The sequence below is a fragment of the Anolis sagrei genome, chromosome 9 (assembly GCF_037176765.1).
Source record: "Anolis sagrei isolate rAnoSag1 chromosome 9, rAnoSag1.mat, whole genome shotgun sequence".
NCBI classification, from domain to species: domain Eukaryota; kingdom Metazoa; phylum Chordata; class Lepidosauria; order Squamata; family Dactyloidae; genus Anolis; species Anolis sagrei.
The window spans coordinates 21,990,938-22,014,421 of record NC_090029.1 but is presented as its reverse complement, the minus strand read 5'-3'; the positions used below and the strand labels follow the sequence as shown (position 1 = coordinate 22,014,421).

At 41.9% G+C, this 23,484-nt stretch overlaps 1 protein-coding gene across 10 annotated transcripts in view; it reads left to right on the top strand.

Annotated features, from left to right (window-relative positions):
• Positions 1-23,484, top strand: part of AKAP13 (A-kinase anchoring protein 13) — a 290,558-nt gene that overhangs the window by 57,089 nt on the left and 209,985 nt on the right. For 9 of the 10 annotated variants that reach the window (XM_067471354.1, XM_067471352.1, XM_067471349.1 and 6 more), the window contains exon 2: positions 18,247-18,338. The gene's annotated coding sequence lies outside the window, so the exon portion shown is untranslated. Of the gene's footprint in view, positions 1-18,246; positions 18,339-22,985; positions 23,105-23,484 lie in introns of those variants that run through there. The other variant, XM_060755493.2, reaches the window with a different exon arrangement.

Genomic DNA, 23,484 nt, shown 5'->3' with positions numbered 1-23,484 from the left:
GGGTTGCGGCATTAAGAAGGTTGAGAAGTAGATGGTGGATCTTGACAATTGCCTCTTCTGCAGTTGACCTAAAATTCAGAGTGCAGAGCTCTACATTTTCATAGGATGAGAAATACGTTTTGTAGATCAGGATTCTACAGGATTCTAATGTGGCTGCATTAGCGTTCACTTGATGTTTACTTCCAGGGATTGGGTTTACTCCTCTGGCATTGTGGTGGAGTGGGCCGAGTGTACTTGCATATGGGAACGCAATGCCAACATTTCCCGAAAGATGGAAAATTTGGGACCTTCTTCTCTTCCAAGAAGCTCCTCCAGACGGGGTGTTCATCTTCCAAAGGCAACTTAACCTCATTCCTTTTCCTGGCGCCATTCCTTTCCACTCATCTCTAGTTTTGAACTTCTGCCATTGTGGCTACTTAAAGCGGCTAATCTTCCCAAAGGCCGCTGAGCTGCTTGGCATAATATTGTAGACTTGGCTGCCATGTGTGATATGTTTGTGTGATTTGCTGTCTTGGAGATAAAGAACAAACAAATTGGTCAGTCAAAGGAATGTTGGTCGAGATTGATCATTACGGTTCAGGAATGGGGTGTATGAGCATGTCAAACTGAGGAAAGACTCCTGTGTGAAGAGGGACTGACACTTGGTGCAGACAGCACAGAGCTAGGAGATCTAATCATTCATTGTCCATAGGTTTAACGGGACAGTTTTAAGTTGTGAATTTTATGGATTTTATCTTGTATTTTAACTCTTATCTTGCTGTATGTTTTTGAAATAATGCTTTATTTCTTGTTTTAATGATGTTGTATCCAGCTTCAAGCCACAGGGAGATGCAAATAATACATTTATTATTAATATTATTATTATTGAGTTGCTATTAGTTTTCTGGGTTGTCTGGCCATGTTCCAGAAGCATCCTCTCCTGACATTTCGCCCACATCTATTGCAGGAATCTTCAGAGGTTGGGAAGTCTGTTGGAAACTAGGCAAGTGGGGTTTATATACCCTTGGAGTGCCCGGGGTGGGAGAAAGAACTCTTATCTGCTGGAGGCAAGTGTGAATGTTGCAATTGGCCACCTTGCTTACAGGGGAATTCAAGACAGGAAAACCTCTCAGCAAAAGACCCCCCCCCCAGACAGGAAGCAGACAGGCTTTGAAGCTGCAAGGCCATTCAAGTGTAACACCAGCCAAAATATATATTTAGGATAGCATGGGGGAAGGGCGAACTCCCCTGTGATGTTTCCTTTGCTGTGATTTCACTTCACTTTCTGCCCCTGTGAGAATTGGATTTTGAAGAATGTGGCTTGCTGTGGAAACAAGGATTGATGATAAAGCTCCAGTGGAGACCCCTTTTCCTCATGATAACAACTTTTCCAGGAGTGAATTTCCTTTTTGGGGGTAGATTCCTCTCACTTCCTGTTGCCTGAGCCTTGTTCTTAACTAGGAGTCATTTGTAAATTGGATGTTTGTAACTAGGGGACTGCCTGTATTTCCATCGGCTAAACTCAGTAGAAATATTTCTTGTTTAAGTGAGTTTTTTTTAAAAAAACTGCAGGATATATTATAGCGCAGTGGTTCCTATCTGTGGTCCGTGGACCACCAGTGATCACAAGAACTAAATTATTTTCTGCGGCCTCACAGTTACTACACCATTGCAGCGAGAGTGACTGGTCTCACAAATCCCTCTTATAGTGCAGAGGATTATTAAATATGGTTTTCTGCGGGCGAGCAGATGGCGACTACTGGATGGCATATGTCCTGTATCAGAATAAGCTCATGTGGCCTATCCAATGCAATTTCCTGAATCTGCACCCCAAATAACCAAACAACAACAAAACTTTATTTATATACCCTTCTATCTCCCCGAGGGGATTCAGAGTGGTTTCCAAGTAACATCATCAATACATACAGAGTAAACAACATAATTGTAAAATTAGCAAGGCAATATAAGCATAAAAAATCACAATAGCACATATATATTTAAAATAATCCTGCCTGCTAAAGGCAATTTAAAAGTCCGGACTGAGGCTACTGCAATTTGTAGAGGGCCCAGGAAATTAGGTGCAATGCTATAGCAGGTAACAACAATAATAGGTACAGTCTATAGCTGTTCATTTCCGGGGCCTAATAGGAGGAAGTGACCTGGGTAAGTGGTAGAAAAAGATATGGCCATATTCAACAGTATCTGGGGCTGAGCTAGAACTAGTCGTTCTCAAAGGCTTGTTTAAACCACTAGGTCTTCAGGCTCTTACGAAAGGAGGGGAGGGATGGGGCCTGTCTTATTTCTCTAGGAAGAGCATTCCAGAGGCGGGGGGCCAACACCAAGAAGGCCCTCTGTCTCTCTCTCTCGTCCCCACCAACCATGCTTGTGACAGTGGTTGGAGCGAAAGGAAGACCTCCCCAGAAGATCTTAAAGTTCGTGCCAAATCTGAAGTTGATTAAAACCAAATCTAAAGTTGATTCAAAACTGATTCAAAACTCATAAAATCAGACTACATAGATCAGATTGGGGTGCAGTGTAGGGGAGACGAGGATAGTTGATGCATATATCTACGGCTTAGCTACATTGGTTTTAAGTTGACAAATTCCTATATATTTGTATTCTATTTTAATAGGACTAGACGTATGTTGTATGTTGTGTTTGCACTGTCTGTTTTTGATAAGGCCAACTGGCTAATCGATAAAAATTGTTGTTGTTGATTTGTAACTCTTTTGGAACTAATGTTGGAGAGTAGTCCCTGGTCAAAGTGGTCCCTGGTCAAAAAAAGGTTGGGAACCACTGTAGGGTATATAAACAGATACACATTTGTTATTTAAAAAGGAAGAAAAATCCAAAGTTTTGATGTACCAACTCCACATTTCTGGAGGCAATGCTGGAGATAGTGAAATGTGCTCAAAGTGATGATGCGGTGGTAGTTCTTTCTGCCCCCGTCCCAACTTTGCACCTGTTTTGTGGTTTTAACCCTCCTTGCTTTCACTGTGACCCATTGGTCCTGTTGTCATAAGCTTGGAGCATTTGTTTCAGCTTGTGCATTCCAGCGCAACAGGTGGCAATGCTGCACGAGTGTGTGTTGGTGTGTTCAGTAAGGCTCCCTCTATTACATTTAATAGATCCAAGTGTTTGGACAAGAAAACGTTTGTGGGTTGAAGGAGAAACTATAAGACACTAAACTAGGCATTGGCAAACTTGGAGCTCTCTGGGTGTTTTGGACTTCAACTCCCACCATTCCTAACAGCCTCAGGCCCCTTCCTTTTCCCCCTCAGCCGCTTAAGCGGCTGAGGGGGAAAAGGAAGGGGCCTGAGGCTGTTAGGAATGGTGGGAGTTGAAGTCCAAAACACCCAGAGGGGCCCAAGTTTGCCCATGCCTGCTCTAAACAATGGAAATTCTCTAGAAACCGATTAGGTATTGTGGTTAGAGGGTGGTCCAGAGTTATGGAAGTTGTATGTTCAATCCACTTTTTTTCCAAACTGACCTACTTCACAGGATTGTTGTGAATACGAAGTTGGGAAGATGAGCCTGGAAATCACTTTAACAAAGTACAAGATATAAATATAACTCCTATATTTTGTAACACATGTGTAGCTAATATACCAAAATCTCCTCTTTCCAAAAACTATAAATCAGAGGGATAGATCATGAATCGACATAATGACAATATGTAAACATTGATATCCTGTTGCTTCTCTTAAGCGAAGAGAAACATTGTCACTGAAAAGGCAATACTGTTTGCAGCCAAGGTATAAGGGACTGCCTCTTATACACGGGTGGATCGAAAAGTTTTGCCTCCTGAATAATAAAAACATTATGAATGATCATATATCAACGAAAATTGCTCCAGATCATAAGCTGAAGTGTCCTCTTACGCAAAACTGCCATTCAACATAGTCACCATCAATTTGTACACATTTGCGCCATCGTTTAACCCAGGCATCCAAACCATTTTGGAAAAATTCAAGGTTTTACTTCGTGACCCATGATTTTAAAGCTGTTTTAACATCATTCAAGTTATTGAACCTGAAACCATGTAGGTTGCCTTTCAGAGGTTCAAACAGGTAAAAGTCAGAAGGGGCGAAATCATAAACATTCTTCAAGCGATGATGGATTTCCTTAGGTGCCCAACCATATTTTGCCAGAAATTCAATGATGACTCTTTCTTTCAGCTTCTGATTCATGGTCCTAATCAGTCAATTGGAAAAAGAAAAGACTTTATCAATAGAAATAGGTTACTTCTATTATATCATGCAGAGATAGTCCAGGATCTGTGAAAGAAATAAAAGTTAAAGCACTGGAGGCATTACTTTTTGACCCATCCTTGTATTTTGGAGACAGTCTTGACCATCTCTAGGTTAATTTGTTTGCTTGCTTTAAGTTGCTTTTGACGTAGTGACTATGGAATTTGGCTGGAAAAAAATTTCAGAATGTATTTGTCCTCTGAGACTTAGAGAGTGTGACCTGCCCAAGGTGACCCAGTGGGTTTCCATAGCTAAGCATTGGGGGCATTACTTTTTGACCCACCCTCATGTTTTGCAGTCTTGACCATCTCTAGGTTAATTTGTTTGCTTGCTTTAAGTTGCTTTTGACGTAGTGACTATGGAGTTTGGCTGGAAAGATTTTTCAGAAAGCATTTGTCCTCTGAGACTGAGAGAGTGTGACCTGCCCAAGGTGACCCCGTGGGTTTCCATAGCTAAGCAGGGATTTGAACCACGATGCTCAAACCATGACACCATGTTGGCTCTCTCAAGGTGTAGATTGGAGTCGCATCTCTGTTGCTGATTCCAATGGTGCTTCTGTGCATGTCACTGTTTTTTTCCCCCCTTGCTGACCATTTGCTTTATCACCGAGGACTAAAAATATCTCACGGCTCAAATGTTCACAGTGAAAACCCTTCGCCAAGCCCTGCGTAATGGATCCCTGCCAACACCATTCTTTTGTGCACTGTTCCACCCTAGAGAGCTTTGTGTGTGTTTGAGGTACAAAGTGACACCAGACCATTTCACTTTTTAAAAAATTCAATAATTGATCAGGTATTTCTTTCTTTTGAATTGAAAAGCTACCCTTTGAGGTAAGTAGATAATGCCGGGTTCACTCTCACTCTGAAAGTAGGCACTTTTGCATTGCTTAACACAGGAGTTTGCAAAAGGGAATTTGGGATCTACTGATAGATCTCTGACATCGTTAGTAAAAGATCATCAACTCTTTTAGAACTCTAGTAGCTTAACAATAGCAAGTTATATACTATATTTCTTCTACTCTTAAGACACCATCAGTGGCTAAGATGCACACTTGATTTCAGTACCACCACCAACAAAAAAATATACCAAAGATGCACCCACGATTCTGAAATGTGCCCCATTTTTAGAGATTTCTCAATGAGGAAAAAAGTGCATCTTAGAATTGAAGGAATGCATGTGAGTAAAAAGAATTTTCTACCATCATTCCTCTCTCTCTTTTGGTTTATTTTGATTTGCATTTCAAAAAGGGAACTCAGAGCGGACTCGCCAGCTAGCTACTTCTGCCTTTTTGACATGGGAGGGGGAAATGATTGTTTTTCTCTTTCCCTTACTTTGACCTCATCCTTCTATCACCACCCTTTGCTGTTCTGGCAGCTATTCCCCATGACCCATGTAAGGTGGGGGAAGTTAAACCAAGGAACAAAGCCCAGTCTTTCGGCAACAATAAATGTGTTGCTGTGCGGAAGCGGAGCCCTGCTCCATTAGGTTCACCAAAGCTCAACACATTACTAAAGTTGGAGATTGAGGCGGTGGAAAGGGGAGTGCTGCTTGATTGTATGGTTTCCTTTTTCACAAATATTGGGAACGCCTATGTGGGACCATGTCGAATAAACTGCTTAATGTTAGTTTGGCTCTTGATGTCCAGTTTTGTATGACAGTTATTTGCAGATTTGTACATTTAGCAAATTTTCTCTCTTGGAAACATTTTCCAGTGAGTCCAAATTGTTATGGGGAGTCGTTTGTTGATAGCTTTCTATCTCTACATCAGTGTTTCCTAACCTTTTTTTAAAATCGGGAACCACTTGACCAGGGACCATTCTTCAACATGAGTACCAAAAGAGTTACAAATCATTTTTGGTCTACTTTAGATTCAGTCTGGAGTGCTGATTCAGAAAATTGCATTGGATAGACCTGGAGCCCCCGGTGGCGCAGTGGATTAAACCCCAGTGCTGGCAGGACTGAAGACCAACAGGTCGCAGGTTCGAATCTGGGGAGAGGCGGATGAGCTCCCTCTATCAGCTCTAGCTCCTCATACGGGACATGAGAGAAGCCTCCCACAAGGATGATAAAACATCAAATTGTCCGGGTGTCCCCTGGGCAACGTCCTTGCAGACGGCCAATTCTCTCACACCAGAAGCGACTTGCAGTTTCTCAGGTTGCTCCTGACATGGCAATAATTATTGGATAGACCACATCAGCTCTAGTTTCTGATACAGAACATATGCCATCCAGTAGTTGCCATCTGCCCACAGAAAACCATATTTAATCATCTAGAGCTGATGTGGTAGTAGTAATCCTTCGTGGGTTGTCAGCCTCTCCCCTCCGACATCTCAGTTGCCTCAGTACTATAAGAGGGTTTTGCGAGACCAGTTGCTCTCGTTGTCGTGTAGTTTTGAGGTAACGGTGTAGTAATGATGAGGCCATGGATCATATTTTCGTTCTTGTGGAGCTGATGTGCAATTTTCTGAATCAGCACCCCAAATAACCCTAGGAACAGGCCTAAACATAAAGACACTAAGACACCCCTGCTTCTGGCCACCACATGGAATAGCTCCACTCAGAGGGAGAGAGGAAGAGGAGAAGCAACAGCCAGGAGGATTGTTGTTGCACCTTTTGTGGTTAGTCAGCTCCTCCCCTTCCGATATCCCTTTTGCCTTGGCACTATAAGAGGGTTTTGCAAGACCAGTCACTCTGGTTGCAACGGTGTAGTAATGTTGAGGCCTTGGACCATATTTTAGGTCTTAGCGACCACTGATGGTCCACGAACCACACGTTAGGAGCCACTGCTCTACATCAAGGCCATCCGATTGTATAGTTGTTGTTGTGTGCCCTGAAGTAGCTTCTGACTGTTGGCACCCTTAAGGAGTACCTTTCCCGAATTCTTCTAAGACTGAGAGCCTTTGACTTGCCCAGCGTCACCAATGGGTTTCCATGGCTGAGCGGGAATTTGAAGCCTGGTCTCCAAGGTCCCTAATCCAACTCTCAAATGACTACATCATGCTGGCTCTCTCTAATAGTACATACCAACTAATACTATCAAAGAGAGTCAACATGTTGTAGTGGTTTGAATACTGGACATGCTTATGCCTTGGCTGGGTGCCAGAGATGGGTAGTAAAGCAGAGCAAGAGCTTGGTCTGTTCTAAGAGAACTCAAAATAAGTGCTGACCCACTCCATTTGGAGCCTCTGGTGGTGCAGTGGATTAAACTGCTGAATTGTTAAACTTGCTGATGGAAAGATCGGTGTTTTGAATCTGGGGGATGGAGTGAGCTCCCGCTGTTAGCTCCAGCTTTCGCTAACCTAGCAGTTCGAAAAATGCAAATGCGAGTAGATCAAAAGGTACCACTTTGACAGGAAGGTAACAGCGTTCCATGCAGTCATGCCGGCCACATGACTTTGGAGGTGTCTATGGACAACGCTGGGTCTTTGGCTTAGAAACGGCGATGAGCACCAACCCCCAGAGTTGGACAGAACTGGACTTAATGTCAGGGAAAACCTTTACCTTTACTACACAATTTTCTTCATCGCAGTGTGGAATGACCATCAACTTACCCACATCAAAATCCATAAATTTGGCCCCAATACCTGTCCCTGACTAAAACATGAGGTCAACATAAAACACAAGTATATATTTAATTGCTGCAGCCGAGTGCATTCTGCACAGACATAGAGGTTTTCTTTTTAAGAAAACTCTCATCACCAGACCACCTCTCCTTCTTGTACTTTCCTCTTAAATGTGAAAAACTATCCTTTTGGACAACAGTTCCCCAAATGTCCCAACTGCATCACTAGGGACTGTGGGGAAATCTAGGGATTGTGGTCTATAATGGTAGCAAACACAAGCTCAGATCTTCCTCTCTGACTCTCTCATCCCTTCCTTTCTTGGCGCTGGACCACAGGGATGCCTTTGTGGGAGGCAACATGATAATGTGTGAAAATAGGTTCTTGTCAGTCTTGATAAAGGTGAACTCCTCACCTTTCCCATTTAGGTTTCTCTTTGGATGCAATCCCGTGCTCTCATCTGGGATCTGATTGTTGCCACAGCGGGGTAGTTTATTTATTTACCACGCTTGTACCCGGCCCTTCTCACCCCAAAGGGGACTCCGGGCGGCTTTACAAAGGCAACAGTTCAATGCTGCATATACACATTGATAAATAAGCAAATGCATTAAAATACAAACCAAGTAAAACATAAACATTAAAACATCAGTGGGTTAAACTCTTGTGTTGACAGGTTGGAGGTTCGAATCTGGGGAGAGCGTGGATGAGTTCCCTCTGTCAGCTCCAGCTCTCCTTGCAGGGACATGAGAGAAGCCTCCCACAAGGATGATAAAACATTAAAACATCTGGGCATCCCCTGGGCAATGTCCTTGCAGATGGCCAATTCTCTCACACCAGAAGCGACTTGCAGTTTTCCAAGTTGCTCCTGACACACACACACACAAATCAATTTAGTTTATTATTTACTGATTTATTTTCATTAAAACATTTCTGCATTAGCTCCCAAGGAGATGAGCAAATCGAAACCAATGAAAACACTGCACAACTGTGTTGGAGCCATGTGTGCGGTGGTTGTGAGCATTGAGGTCATGCAACCTGTCACAAAATTGATAGTTTTCTGATGTGTTTTCACACTGTATCTGTGGTGGAATGGCTTCTTTTTGACTCAAAATCATTCTCGTGGACACTGCTGTGGACCTGTCACTTCTTTCAGATGGCCACATCTATCAGTCAGACTCAGTCCCCTTCCACACAATCTCACATTTTTCCCCAGTGGAATATCCCACTGGAATATATGCAGTGTGGACTGACCCAGTTCAAAGCGGATATTGTGGGATTTTCTGCCTTGATATTCTGGGTTATAGGACTGTGTGGGCCGTCAATTTCCTCCTTTTTCTTAGTGTACATATAGAAAATCTGTAAGCATAGTCAGTGTACAGTAATGCAAAAGAGAGCGGAAAGGGTGTGTTTTCCTCTCTGTCAATGCACAAGCAACCTGCAAAGGAAATGCATGACTCTTATTTGACTGGAACGTTGAAACCAAAGTATCACATGGGAGAAAATCTCTGTTGTGTATTTTGTTGCAGCATGCTCTGGGTTTTAATAGTGATGGGAAGTCCTCAAGGTGGGAAATAACGGGATTGCTTGCATTGAGAACTAACATCTCAAGCTGAAATGGTTGTTGCCCTTACTGGGTCTGCCTATGAGATATTGGCAGGAAGATGTCACTTGTCACAGGTGGGAACCCCCTTTTGCGGCCTATGCTTCGGGCTCCCCTTCCTTGTCTGTAACAACTATGGTTCATATAAAAATATTCCTGTTTTTTCCCAATTTGACTGTTATTATATGCCTTCAGTGCACTTTGATGTGGACTTATCATAGATTTCGCTTGAAAAGGTTTGTTTAGAACAGGCATAGGCAAACTTGGACCCTCCAGGTGTTTTGGACTCCAACTCCCACCATTCCTAACAGCCTCAGGCCCCTTCCTTTTCCTCCTCAGTTTTTAAATAAGGAAGTAATACTTGCTATTGTAGAGGAGTAAAATCTGTGATTGGTAGATGTCATTCAGAAAGAGGAAGACTGCTGAAAGGATCTTTCAGACAGCTAAACAGTTTAAAAAAAATAATTTCATTCTGATATAGGGAGCATTAATGGAATTCATGTAGACCAATGGTTCTCAACCTTCCTAATGCCGCGACTCCTTAGTACAGCTTCCCACGTTGTGGTGACCCCCAACCATAATGTTATTTTTGTTGCTACTTCTTTAATTTTGCTACTGTTGTGAATCGTAATATAAATATCTGATATGCAGGATGTATTTTCATTCACTGGACCAAATTTGGCACAAATACCCGAAACGCCCAAATTTGAATACTGGTGGGGTTGGAGGGGATTGATTTTGTCATTTGGAATGTTGGAATTGCTGGGATTTATAATTCACCTAAAATCAAAGAGCCTTTTGAACTCCATCAATGATGGAATTGAATCAAATTTCGCACACAGAATTCCCATGGCCAAGAGAAATACTGGGAGAGTCTGGTGGACACTGACCTTGAGTTTTTGGAGTTGTAGTTCACCTATATCCATAGAACACTGTGGACTCAAACAGTGATGGATCTGGATCAAACTTGGCACAGATAATCAATATACCCAAATGTGAACACTGGTAGAGTTTGGAGAAAATAGACCTTGCCATTTGGGAGTTGTAGTTGCTGGGATTCATAGTTCACCCACAATGAAATAGCATTCTGAACCCCACCAATGATAGAATTGGACCAAACTTCCCACGCATAACACCCATGACAAAGAGAAAATACTATGTTTTCTGATGGTCTTTGGTGACCCCTCTGACACCCCCTTGCGACCCCCACAGGGGTCCCGACCCCCAGGTTGAGAACCACTGGTGTAGACTGAAACCACTTTTGGTGTCATGGCTTCTGGCTGTGGAATTCTGGGAGTTGGAGTTCTGTAAGTTCTTTAGCCTTCTATGCCAAAGAGTGCTGGTGTCAGGTTTTGAAGCTGCAAGTCCATTAAATGTTAATCAAATTGGCCAGTTGCCGCATTCACACTTGCCTCAAACAGACAAGAATTCTTTCTCCCACCCTGGACATTCCACAGATATATAAACCTCACTTGCTGAGTTTCCAACAGAGCTCACACCTCCAAGGACAATGTGGGTGAAACGTCAGGAGAGAATGCTTCTGGAACATACCCATACTGCTGGGAAACTCACAGCAACCCAGTGATTACAGCCATGAAAGGCTTCGACAACACAGTGCTGGTGTCTCTCCAAGCTACAACTCTCATGATTTCCTAGCACTGAATCCATTTAATTCTTTTAATGCGCTCTGCGTTTTTTTAAAATGGTATCAACTTGTTTTTAATTGCTTTAATCCAGCTTGGTTAATGTGATTTATCTTTTTGTAAGCTGCTTTGGCAATTCAATACAGAAGAATGTTTGTTTTCTTTTTGCAAGGAAACCAAGCTTGTATTCCTCGGATAGTGCAGTTTAGTTTAGAGTGTTATCGTCCCGTATTTCAGTCGGCATCTAGGTGTTTTCCTCTTTTCTTTTGAGGAACTGCAGATTATCTGCTTCACAAAGGTTTAGCAAGAATATTGGAAATCTTATAAGATGGTATTTAAAAGGAATTTGCAAAACGTTAAACCGCCAGCTGCATTTATGAAGAATTTCATGACGGCTAACCTTTATGACCCGGAGAACTGGCATGGAGATTTATAAGTCACTGAACAAATAGGAATGGCACTCCTAATCAGCTGCTCTTACTGTTACCATAGCTTTCTTCCAGAAAGCAAACATTCGATCAGCCTGAACCAAGAGGTAAAGAGTGAAGGATAGACGCATGAGTCATCAAGACTTTGGCCTGGATGCCCTGTGATAGATAACTATGTACAGGCAGTTCCCAAGTTACAAACACCTGACTTACAAATGACTCCTAGTTAAGAATGAGGCTGAGACAATGGGAAGTGAGAGGAATTTACCCATCGGAAGGGACACTCAATCCTGAAAGAGTGTGATCTGTGGGAAACTAATCCTCCACATTGTGTGACTGTGAAGCAGAACAAACAACTCCACATCTGTAAGCTTGCCCACAATGCCCTGCCTCATGTACAGAGGAGCAAAACAAACAACACCGCATCTGCATGCTTGCTCAGAATGCCCTGCTTCATGCCCAAAGGACACATTCAGAAGAAGACCTACAAGCCACTCTAAACACCTTCGCAAAAGCATACAAGAAGCTCGGCCTGTTGTTGAACATGGAAAAAACCAAAGTGTTCTTCCAGCAGTCACCAATGCCAGACGTACAGCTTTGTGGTGTAACATTAGAAAATGTTGACCATTTCCGCTACCTTGGCAGCCACCTTTCCACAAAAGTCACCACTGACACTGAAATACAACACCGCATGAGCTCTGCGAGTGCAGCATTTTTCCGAATGAAGCAGAAAGTGTTTGAGGACAGGGACATCCGTAGTGAAACCAAGGTGACTGTTTATAAAGCTATTGTCCTCCCAACCCTGCTATATGCCTGCAAGACGTGGACTATCTACAGACGTCACATGCAATTCCTAGAACAATTTCATCAATGTTGCCTCAAAAAACCCTGCAAATCTCTTGGGAAGACAAGTAGATAAATGTCAGAGTGCTGGAAGAATCAAAGACCACCAGCATTGAAGCGATGGTCCTCGGCCATCAACTTGCTGAACCAGCCATGTTGTCCGGATGCCCGACCACCGTCTCCCAAAGCAGTTGCTCTACTCCGAACTCAAGAATGGAAAACAGAATGTTGGTTGGCAGGAAAAGAGATTGAAAGATGGGCTCAAAGCCAACCTTAAAAACTCTGAGAATTGGGAAGCCCTGGCCCTTGAGCGCTCCAGCTGGAGGTCAGCTGTGACCAGCAGTGCTGCAGAATTTGAAGAGGCACAAATGGAGGGCGAAAGAGAGAAACGTGCCAAGAGGAAGGCGCGTCAAGCCAACCCCAACCGGGACCGCCTTCTACCTGGAAATGAATGCCCTCATTGCGAGAGAACATGCAGATCAAGAATAGGACTCCACAGCTACCTACGGACCCACCGCTAGTACGCCGATTGTGGAGGACAATCCTACTCTGACAACAAGGGATCGCCTAAGTAAGCACAAAGGAGCAGAACAAACTACGCAAGGGCGCCTTCTATTACCTCCCCGCCAAAGCAGTACCTATTTATCTACTCACATTCCTGTTTTCGAACTGCTAGGTGAGCAGAAGCTGGGTTGATGGTTGGGAGCTTACAACAACCCAGGCTTGAACCATCAACCTTTTGATCAGCAAAATTTTCTACAGCTGGCAGTTTAACCCGCCGTGCTGAAGCCCGACCCTATTTGAGATATACCTATTCCCTTATGGTTTTGGCCTTTAAATGGGACAAAAGGGAACATGTTTCAAAGGTGAGCCAAGGGCAACGTGTGGCAGTAGCCGGCTTAACTTGCAATTTCCTTCTCGCTAGTTTAAAGCATACCCTTGTGTTTTGTTTTGTATTTTCATTTCCTCTGCTGGAGGAACGAGAAGGGTGGAGGTGGGCAGAGATGGGTGCTGTTGGAAGCCGGATACTTTTCCCAGGAGGAGAAATGAGTACAAAGTGTCCTAAAAAGTTCTTCTCATTGCCCCCTTTTTCTTACCTTCACCATCCCAAGGGCAGATGAGGAATTTTGCAAGAAATAGTTGCCCTGCTTTGATTGAAAGGATCTGCATCCTGCAAATTAAACAATAGATTCCGGGAGAAATGCAGACCATTGAGTGTTTTCAAGGTAACGAATGTGAAGAACTGAGCTGCCTTTGGCTTCCTGCAAAATCTACATGGATTTTGCAACATCTCCATGGATTTAACTGTGTAATTGGGATCACAAGGTCTGGTTCATAAATGTGCCAGCTCAGTAGTTCTCATTATAATGGGAAGGGTTGGGCCTTGCATTATGCTGTCAGCTTTTCACCATGTGCTTAACATTACATGAGTTTGTCCTCTCTGCTCTCCCTTTTTCCTTCTTGTGTTAGGTGTATATGCATTTGGGTGGAGAGGGTTTTTCAAAGCTATTTCAAGGTTAGACCACACCTGGAATATTGTGTCCAATTCTGGGCACCACAATTCAAGAGAGATATTGACAAGCTGGAATGTGTCCAGAGGAGGGCGACTAAAATGATAAAGGGTCTGGAGAACAAGCCCTATGAGGAACGGCTTAAGGAGCTGGGCATGTTTAGCCTGAAGAAGAGAAGGCTGAGAGGAGATATGATAGCCATGTATAAATATGTGAGAGGAAGCCACAGGGAGGAGGGAGCAAGCTTGTTTTCTGCTTCCTTGGAGACTAGGACGCGAAACAATGGCTTCAAACTACAAGAGAGGAGATTCCATCTGAACACGAGGAAGAACTTCCTGACTGTGAGAGCCGTTCAGCAGTGGAACTCTCTGCCCCGGAGTCTGGTGGAGGCTCCTTCTTTGGGAGCTTTTAAACAGGGGCTGGATGGCCATCTGTCAGGGGTGCTTTGAATGCAGTATTCCTGCTTCTTGGCAGGGGGTTGGACTGGATGGCCCATGAGGTCTCTTCCAACTCTTTGATTTATGATTCTATGATTCTAAGGTTAAACTAATGTCAGGAGCAAATAATGTATCCTCCCTTGATTAGCATTGAATGGCCTTGCAGTTTCAAATCCTGGCTGATTTCTGCCTGGGGCAATCCTTTGTTGGGAGGTGATTAGCAGTCCCTGATAGTTTCCTGTCTGGAATTGCCCTGTTTTCTGAGTGTTAATAACGTATCCTCCCTTCATTAGCATTGAATGGCCTTGCAGTTTCAAAGCCTGGCTGGTTTCTGCCTGGGGCAATCCTTTGTTGGGAGGTGATTAGCAGGAGGGTTTACATAGTTGCGTATTCATACATGGCTGAGGGGCTTGGATGTTGTCAGTCCTGTCTCTTGAGAGAGCATGCTTCCTGTGTACCTGTTGCTGGGTTAATAAGAAGGAGAAAGACCTTGGTCTTCTTATCTTGCTGTTGCGTAAGTAAACAACCTCCCTCCAAAGAGGAATGCTCATAAATCTCTGTTTCTTAACTGTACTTCTGAAATATCTGGAAGCTTTACATTCCAATCCGGTGTCTGCAGGCTAGTCCATTTTTTGAGGCAAGAAGATTTAAAGCTTGGGTTTTAACCACCAACATTAGAAATACTAAAATGGGAGGGAGTCTTTATGTTTTCATCTATGTATTTACTTGTGGTGTACTCAGAGTTCCTCAATTGAGGTGTAGCCTTAGGGACAGATGAGCATAATAATAATAATAATAATAATAATAATAATAATAATAACTATTATTATTATTATTATTATTAATAATAATAATAATAATAGCCAGTCAAGGTGGTCCCAGTGGTGATTGGCACACTGGGTGCACTGCCTAAAGACCTTGGCCTGCACTTAAACACAATAGGCGCTGACAAAATTACCATCTGCTAGCTGCAGAAGGCCACCTTACTGGGATTTGCATGCATCATTCACCGATACATCACACAGTTCTAGACACTTGGGAAGTCTCTGACGTGTGACCCAATACAGAATCCAGCAGAGTGTCTTATCTTGTTGTGTTTCAAATAATAATAATAATAATAATGATGATGATGATGATGATGATGATGATGCCTGGGATTGCAACAAATAATAATAATAATAATAATAATAATAATAAATTAATTACCTGGGATTGCAACAAATAATAACATTATAGTTGGGAAGTGTTCGACATGTGATCCAATACAACAGCTGGCGGAATGTCTGCTGTGGACTCATCTTGTTGTGTTAATAATAATAATAATAATAATAATACCGATACCATCTGCCTGCGACAACTAACCGGTGGGATCACAAGCTGGAAAAAGTTACAGAAAATGAGCACGTTAAATTCCTCTGGGACTTCCGAATTCAGACTGACAGAGTTTTGGAGCACAAGACTCCTGACATCACAGTCGTGTTAAAAAACAAAGTATGGATCATCGATGTTGCAAACCCAGGCAACAGCACAATTGAAGAGAAACAACTGGAAAAGCTGACACAATATGAGGATTTAAAGATCGAATTGCAAATACTCTGGCACTAATCAGTCAAGGTGGTCCCAGTGGTGGTCGGCACACTGGGTGCAGTTCCTAAATACCTTGGCCTGCACTTAAACACAATCGGCACTGATGAGATTACCAGCTGCAAAAGGCCGCCTTACTGGGATCTACATGCATTATTCGCCGATACATCACACAGTCCTAGACACTTGAGAAGTGACTAGTGTGTGATCCAGTACAACAGCCAGCAGAGTGACCTTGTTTGCTGCGTACTAATCTTGTTGTGTTTCAAATAATAATAATAATAGTAGTAGTAGTAATAATAATAATAATAATAATAATAGCAACAACAACTATTACAATGATGATGATGACGATGGTTTCTCCTTGGTGATGTTGTTGACTATAATAATAATAATAATAATAATAATAATAATAATAATAATGAACCTTTATTTGGACCCTGCTACCATCTCCCGAAGGACTCGGTGCGGCTTACAAGAGGCCGAGCCCAAATACAACAGTAAAAACAACAACAACAATATAGCAAAATAACTCAAAAACAAGGCAATAACATTAACAATGACGTAATTAAAATTAAAATAGTATTGGACTAGTATTGGAAGGAATGCCAGTCTGATGGAGCTTTAATTTTGAGATTCAAGCCCCCTCATTTTGGCTTCAGAGTAATGTAAGGAGACAAATCAAAGAAGAGATTGAAAAGTGTGTAGCATTTCTGTACGGAAAACGGTGGCATTTTTGCAAGAGATCCAGCATGGACACACCATAAATGGGAGGCGGTTTTTTTTTTTCAAAATTAATGTTCAAAGTAATTACTGTACCGGCTGTTAGGAATTGTGGGGGTTGAAGTCTGAAACACCTGGAGGGCCCACGTTTGCCCAAGCCTGCTTTATAGGGACAGTACTTTATGTGAAACTGCAATTCCCAACTTGATCCTCACATTAAAGGTGCTCATTGACTGCCAATGGACCGCTTAGCCATTCTGCATTTGTGGTGTTTTGCCGAGGAATTTGCGTGACTTGGGAGGTTTCAGTTCTAGAGCAGATGAATCACAAGTCAATAAAAGACTTCAAGAACAAATGAGGGTTGGCTTTGTAGATGATCAGGCCATTATTTGCCCAGCGGATGGCTTTATAACATGTGCCTTGTGCAGTGACTTTGTTTTCCACCAATATTTTGACAAGGTGTGTGCTAAGGATTTCTTGAACAAGCCTTTTACTCTTGTTTTCCGTCAAGGTGGAGTTTTTTGAGTGTGTGTGTCAGGAGTGACTTGAGAAACTGCAAGTCGCTTCTGGTGTGAGAGAATTGGCCGTCTGCAAGGAGGTTGCCCAGGGGACACCTGGTTGTTTTGATGCTTTACCATCCTTGTGGGAGGCTTCTCTCAGGGTGAGCTGGAGCTGACAGAGGGAGCTCATCCACTCTCTCCCAGACCTGTCGGTCTGCAGTCCGTCCAGCACAAGGGTTTAACCGGTGGGGATGTCTTCTGAGTATATGCGGATGTATGAAGGAAATAAGAGAGTTTTGAGAAGAATTCACCGTGATTTGTAGGAGTTGTAGGTACTGGGATGTATAGTTCACCTGCAATCTAAGAGTGCTCTGAACTCCACCAAAGATGGAATTAGATCAAACTTGGCACACACAGCCCCCATTACCAGCAAAAAAATAAAAAAAAATACTGGTGGTCTTTGGGGAAAATTCACCTTGATTTGGGAGAGTTGTAGTTCACGTACATCCAGGAACGCTGTGAACCCAAGCACCAATGGATCTGGGCCAAACTTGGCACACATACCTGATATGCTGAAGTTTGATTGCTGGTTTGGGGGGAACTGACCTTCCTTTCTGGGAGTTGTAGTTCATCTACAATCAGAGAAACTGACCTCCACCGATGATGGACCTGGACCAAACTTGGCATGCAAAATCCCCATGACTAACTCAACCTACTGGAGGGGTTTGAGGAGACTGACTCACTATAGTGGGAGTTGTAGTTTACCCTACAGCCAGAGAGCACACTGAACCCCACTGACTATGCAAACTTGCCCAACATAGCAAACTTTAAATACTGATGTAGTTTCTCGGGGTTAACCTAGCATGATGTGAGTTGTAGTTCACCCACAACCTTATGCATTTTGTATGATTCAGAAATTGAATTTTTCAATAACTCGAACAACACCGGGTCCTCAAGCAAGTTTAATAAATAATAGCAGAGATTTCATGACACATTTGATTTTGAAATGAAGGCAATGTTTTTGGATGGAGCAGCCTTCTACCTGCAATCTGAAATGCTAGAGCCCAGGCCAAGCTTACCACCTTGGTCAGAATCAGTCCTGAATAATACTTCAAGCTCTCTAACAGCATTAGTATTTTTCATTCCAAATTATTCCAATTTCTCTTTCTCTCTTTCTCTGTTCTTTAGGATGCAGCTTTAACTTATGGTGAATCTCCGTACCTGATTCCTGTGGTTTGACCGAAGTTGTTGGAGCCTGCATGCTGCTTCATGCAGTCACAGTAAGTGTAAAGCTTTGCTTTGTTGGCGGAAGCGAAATTACAGCAGAATATATCGTATATACGCGAGTATAAGCTAAATTTTTCAGCCCTTTTTTAGGCTGAAAATGCCCCTCCCAGCTTATACTGGAGTCAAAGTTATTTATTATTTTACTCTGTTATTATTATTATTACATTTATTATTATTATTATTATTACATTTACATTATTTTATTCTATTATTATTTTATTACATTTATTATTTTACTCTATTATTATTACATTTATTATTTGACTTTATTATTATTATTATTACATTTATTATTTCATTCTATTATTATGATTATTGTTACATTTCCATTATTTTACTCTATTATTATTATTATTATTATTATTATTACATTTATTATATTACTCCCTTTATTATTATTGGAAGAATACATATGCACATTTACATTGAAGAATGTTAGAATAATGGTTTAATCGGAGTAGGACAGTCTTATCTTAATTTACAGTTTTATGTAAATATTCATAAACATTTAGCCTCAATTAATGTAATGTTATTGGTATCTATTTTAGCTTCTGCATTTCCCACCCACGGCTTATACTCATGTCAATACATTTTTCCAGTTTTTTTGTTGTAAAATTAGATGCCTTGGCTTATATTTGGGTCGGCTTATACTAGAGTATATATGGTACTTTATCTTTTTCAAACTTTTTGTTGACATAACAGAATGGTCTCTAGCCCTCAAAAGAAACAGCCCTTTTCAACTTGGCATTCTACAGATGTGTTGAACAGCAACTCCCATCATGCTTGAGAGAATGGGTTGATGGGAATTGTAGTTCTGCATATCGTGAAGGGCTGGACATAGCTGTTAGCTTGCATTTAGTGGTCTGGGACTCTTGAGCCTTGCCACTAGATCTCTCCTTCTTGCAAGGCACCGGCAAAAATCCCACTCCGACTAAAAATACCTTCCCTCTGTGACATTTAGTACTTCTCTGAAAGTGCTATTGCAAAAATTTGGAAAACTTTAACAACAACAACATATAATAATAACAACAACAACAACAACAACAACAACAACAACATGAAACACATTCACATCTGAGGCAAGTGTGAATATTGCAGTTGGCCAGCTTGATTAGCATTGAATAACCTTGCAGTTTCAAAGTCTGGCTGCTTCCTGCCTGCGGGGAATCCTTTGTTGGGAGCTGTTAACAGCCAGGCTTTGAAACTGCAAGGCTATTCAATGCTAATCAAGTTACAGGCAGAGAAGAGTCCTTTCTCCTGCCTTGGACATTATTCCACAGATATATAAACCTCACTTGCCTAGTTTCCAACATACTTCAATATCTCAGAATGCCTGCCATAAATGTGGGTGAAACGTCAGGGGAGAATGCTTCTGAATCATGGCCGTACAGCCTGGAAAACTCACAGCAACCCAGTGGTTCTGGCCATGAAAGCCTTCGAGAACACACTGCGAACTGCTTTGCTAATATGTTTGACATATCATAATGTTGATGTTCTGTTTCCATTTTGACAATTGAATAATGTTTGAGTTCCAAGTACTGCAAACAGTAAACGCGTAGGTCTCATCCAGCATATTGTTTGTTTTGGGTGGGCTGGAATTGATAGGACACATGGTCTGTCCTGCAAACATAGCAAAACATTGAACTGTACTTGCTGGAAATCCCAGTTAGTCAGACTACAGAAAAAAACATTATGCGTTTTATTTGATCTCTTTCTCTGCTGCCCAAATGGGAAGCCGAACTGGAGCATAGAATCGGAGTAGGGAATCAGCTGCCTTGCTGGAATTGGTTCCAAATAAAAGAGATGCCTCTGATAAGTTCAGCAATGTGAAAAATCTGCTTTCTAAAACCCTGTTTTGTGAAAGAAGAACTTGGAGCATGTGGTGCAAGCTGATATTTTGCACGAGGCACTTGGCGGTCCAGAGAACGTGCTGATTTTGCATTGGAGTGAAGTTGTTGTGTAAAGAAATTCTTTGCAATGTGAGTTACGGCCAAAACATCTCATACTCAGCTATAACTATCTTCTACGCTTTGACAAGCTGAAAACCAGTGTCCACACTGCTTTTGGGTAATGAGAGTTTCAGTCCCAACATATTTGGAGGGCATTGGGTTTGGATGGACTGGGTGCTACTTGGATGCCATTTTAATGTAGGAATGAGATGCTGATTTGCAGTTGCAATACAGGCAATTTCATATTTAAATTTTCATATTACAAAGTATAATTGATCATTAGGTTCTTGTGGGTTTTTTCGGGCTATAGGGCCATGTTCTAGAGGCATTTCTCCTGACGTTTCGCCTGCATCTATGGCAAGCATCCTCAGTGGTAGTGAGGTCTGTTGGAAATAGGACAATGGGTTTATATATCTGTGGAATGGCTGGGGTGGGGCAAAGAGCTCGTCTCTGCTAGAGCTAGGTGTGAATGTTTCAGCTGACTACCTTCATTAGCATTTGAAGGCCTGCCTGAGCCTGGGAAAACCTTTTTGTTGAGAGGTGTTAAGATGTGCCTGGTTGTTTCCTCTCTGCTGTTTTGCTGTTGTGATTTTAGAGTTTTTTTTAATACTGGTAGCCAGATTTTGTTCATTTTCATGGTCTCTTCCTTTCTGTTGAAATTGTCCACATAATTGATCATGTTTTAAGGCAATAATAGAAAGTAATATGGTGATTGGCACACTGGATGCAGTGCCTAAAGACATTGTCCTGGACTTAAAAACAATTGGCGCTGATAAAATTACCATCTGCCAGCTGCAAAAGGCCACCCTACTCGGATTTGCATGCATTATTCGCCAATACATCACACAGTCCTAGATACTTGGGAAATGTCCGACGTGTGATCTAATACAAAAGCCAGCATAGTTTACTGTGTACTAATCTTGTTATGTATTAAATAATCATAATATAAACATTATATAATAATCATAATATAAACATTATTATTATTATTATTATTATTATTATTATTATTATTATTATTATTCTGACACCAACACACAGTATGACACAGCAAATGAGATCTTGTGAATACCGTAAATATACAATGCAGAGAAGAAGAGAAAACTGACCAAAGAAAGCTCTCCATGGATAGTTCCCGGGAAAAAAATGAGAGCAAAATTGACAAGGAAAAACCGTGGATGTGGCTCACAAATAGAACTTTGAAGATGGAGACAGAGGGCCTGATTCTGGCAGCCCAAGAACAAGGCATTAGAACCAATGCCATCAAAGATTTGAAAAGTCTACTACAGATTCCAAGTGTAGACTTTGCAAGGAAGCAGACGAGATGGATCCCATCCTCAGCTGCTGCAAGAAGATTGCGCAGAGAGACTACAAGCAGAGGCATAATACCGTTGCTCAGGTGATCCACTGGAACTTGGGCCACAAATACAATCTGCCTGTGACAAAGAACTGGTTGGATTACAAGCCTGAAAAAGTTGCACAAAATGAATACTTCAAACTTCTCTGGAACTTCCAAATTCGGACTGACCGAGTTTTGGAGTTTTGACCTCACGATTTGGAAAAAAACCCCCAAAGTATGGATTGTCAATGTTGCAATCCCAGATGATAGCAGAATTGACGAGAAGCAAATGGAAAAGCTTACACAATATAAGAATTTAAAGATAGAAGTTCAAAGACTCTGGCTCAGGCAAGCCAAGGGGGGTCCCAGTGGTGATTGGCGCACTAGGTGCAGTACCTGAAAACCTTGGTTTGCACTTATACACAATTACCATCTGTCAGCTGCAAAAGGCCACCCTGTTTGGATGTGCACACATTATTCGCTGATAGATCACACAGTCTTAGACACTTAGGAAGTGTCCGACGTGTGATCACATAGAAAAACTAGTGATCTTGTTTGCTGTGTGTACTCATCTTGTTGCGTATCTAATAATAATAATAATAATAATAAGAAGAAGAAGAAGAAGAAGAAGAAAACAACAGCCAGCAGAGTGATCTTCTTGTGTTTCAGATAATAATAATAATAATAATAATAATAATAATAATAATAATTTGAAATGCATCAAGAATTGTCAGCAGAATTATCTTGTCCGCTGTGGACTCATCTGGTTGTGTTTCAAATAGTAATAATAATAATAATACTCAAGTCCTCATTGGCTGGTGACATAAGAATTTAGTCGGTAGATTTACATCTCTGATTCCAGTTCTAGATTTGCACAACCAGTGTCTCTTGTACCTTATTAGTCAGTTCAGCTGGAATTGCAAACCCACCCCAGTATGAGCTTTTGAGTCAGCCATGCTCACATGTTGGGAGCAACTGGGGACCACCTGTCTTGCAACAAGCTGACTTTGCTTAGACCAGCTGTCAACATTATGGAGCATGCCACACTGTATAAACTTATGCTAACCAAGCTGCGGTGTTATGTTTGGCTTGGTTCTGTTTTGTATATATATATATATAAAAGTAGACGGAACAAGATTATTTATTTGAGAAGTGCCAGGAGCTTAACAATGAGGCATAGAGCAGGGCTAGCTCACCATTGGGGGTTTAATTTCCGCATGCCTTTCTATGCTACGTGAGTCATAGTGGTTAAAACAATTGTGTATTCTCTGCTCCAGTGTGTACAGCAATAGTTGTGGCAAAACACTGAGCATTGTGTTACTGATTCCCCAGACAAGGGAAAAGAGGCTTATGACGAAGCTGAGCTCAGTTGGTATTATTAGAGCTGGCCGATAATCCTTTTTGCACATCCATTACCGCATCGACAATGTTTCTGTTTTATCTGAGGTAAAACGCAGACATGATGAGAATGGTGAGTGTTTTGGAGTTTTGGTGTCTTTTAGGGGCTTTTAGGACAGTGTGGTGTTTTGTGAAGTGTGTGGGGAGAGAAATTGAAGGGAAGGTAGACAGTAGACAGATGTCCAGATTAAAGGAGGGAAGTCTGTTGCTGTCCTCCATTCCTGTGGGTGATGGTGGTGGAGAAGATGGCTTTTGCGACTTTTGGCATCACCTTTCCATCTGCCTTCTACAGTCTTGTAGATAATTAGTCTGGGTCTGTTGTAACAGCAAATTTTGAGAGAAAGTTTTAACATTTTAGATTTTTCCCAGAACAACTGTGAATTATTGGGTTTACAGGTAGTCTCCAGATAGTTTTCTCACTGACTTGTTTTCTTGGAAACGTGCACACATTCC